We start from the raw sequence: 2,306 nt of genomic DNA, 5'->3' as shown, positions 1-2,306 counted from the left end.
GGGATGCCACAAACCAACATTTGGTGTATGCTTCAAGTACCTCAATATCCTCTTTGTAGCTTTCAAATGACTTTCTCTTGGTGAGGCTTGAAATCTTGCACACATGCATACACTAAATATGACATCCAGCCTTGATGCGGTCACATAGAGTAGGCTTCCAATCATAGACCGATACAACTTTTGATCCACCATATTTCCACTTGCATCACTATCCAAGTTGTCATTGGTTCCCATTGGTGTGCTAATGACTTTGCTATCACTCATGCCAAACTTCTTGATCATGTCCTTGATGTACTTGCCTTGACTCACAAATGTACCATTCTTCAATTGCTTAATTTGAAGACCAAGGAAGTAACTCAACTCTTCAATCATGGACATCTCAAACTCATTAGCCATCATCTTTCCAAACTCGTCACAAAAATCTTGATTGGTTGATCCAAATATGATGTCATCAACATATATTTGCAATACAAATAGATCTTTTCCAATCTTCTTAATGAAAAGAGTGGTGTCAACCTTCCCCATTGTGAACCCTTTAGAGAGTAGGAAATCTCTCAATCACTCATACCATGCTCTAGGTGCTTGCTTCAAGCCATATAATGCCTTCTTCAACTTATACACATGGTTGGGCTTTTTGTCATCTTCAAAACCGGGAGGTTGCTCAACATATACTTCTTCATTGATGTAGCCATTTAGAAATATACTCTTAACATCCATTTGATAGAGCTTGATGTTGTGGGCACAAGCATAGGCTAGCAAGATTCTTGTTGCTTCCAATCTAGCAACTGGGGCATATGTTTCTCCAAAGTCAAGACCTTCAACTTGTGTATATCTTTGTACTACCAATCTTGCTTTGTTCCTTACAACTATCCCATCTTGATCTTGCTTGTTTCTAAAGACCCATTTGGTTCCAATCACATTGTGTCCCTTTGGTCTCTCTACTAATTCCCATACTTGATTTCTTGTAAAGTTATTCAATTCTTCATGCATAGCATTTACCCAATCAACCTCCTTCAAAGCTTCATCTATTTTCTTTGTTTCAATGGATGACACAAATGAGAAGTGTTCACAAAATGATGCCAATCTTGATCTTGTTTGTACACCTCTTGAAATATCTCCAATTATAGTATCCAAAGGATAATCTCTTGTAATATTGGTTGGTTGGAGGATTGGAACTTGATTGCTTGCACTTGCTTGATCATTGGGTTGAGATGATGTACTAGCCACTTGATCTTGTTCATTGTCATGAGAGTCACTTGCACTAACTTGATTTGTATCATCTTGCATATTTGAGTTAGAGAGCACTTGCACTTGATCATCTTCATCATTATTCACTTGCCTAGGCCTCAATTCACCAATATCCATGTTCTTCATGGCATTTGAAAGTTGAATGCCTCTAACATCTTCCAAGTTCTCATTCTCTACTTATGAACCCTTGGTTTCATCAAATTCAACATCATGAACCTCCTCAAGAGTACCACTATCCAAATTCCAAACTCTATATGCTTTGCTTGTAGTGGAGTAACTAAGTAGGAATCCTTCATCACATTTCTTATCAAACTTACCCAATCTTGTGCCTTTCTTCAAGATATAGCATTTGCAACCAAAGACCCAAAAATATGCAATGTTTGGCTTTCTACCATTCAAGAGATCATATGGTGTCTTCTCTTTCAATCGGTGACAATAGAGGCGGTTGCTACAATAGCAAGCCGTGTTGATAGCTTCGACCCAAAAAGATTGACTCACATTGTACTCACTAAGAATAGACCTTGCCATATCAATAAGTGTTCTATTCTTCCTCTCAATAAGGCCATTTGATTGTGGAGTGTATTTGGCCGAGAATTGATGTCTAATTCCAAATTCATCACATAACTCATCAATTCTAGTATTCTTGAACTCACTACCATTGTCAATTCTAACTCTCTTGATGGTTATTTCAAACTCATTGTGAATGCCCTTGACAAATAATTGGAGTGTTGCAAATACATCACTTTTGTCTACTAGAAAGAATACACATGTGTATCTAGTGTAGTCATCCACTATCACAAAACCATATTTGTTACCACCAATGCTAGTGTATTGTGTTGGTCCAAACAAGTCCATGTGCAACAACTCAAATGCTTTACTAGTGCTCATCATGCTTTTCTTTGGATGGGTGTTTCCAACTTGTTTGCCGGCTTGACAAGAGCTACAAAGCTTATCCTTTTCAAACACAACATCTTTCAAGCCTTTAACTAAGTCATGCTTAACCAATCTATTCAATTGTTTCATTCCAACATGACCAAGCCTTCTATGCCATAACCAAC

The sequence above is a fragment of the Miscanthus floridulus genome, chromosome 17 (assembly GCF_019320115.1).
Source record: "Miscanthus floridulus cultivar M001 chromosome 17, ASM1932011v1, whole genome shotgun sequence".
Lineage (NCBI taxonomy): Eukaryota > Viridiplantae > Streptophyta > Magnoliopsida > Poales > Poaceae > Miscanthus > Miscanthus floridulus.
This window is presented reverse-complemented; position numbering follows the sequence as displayed.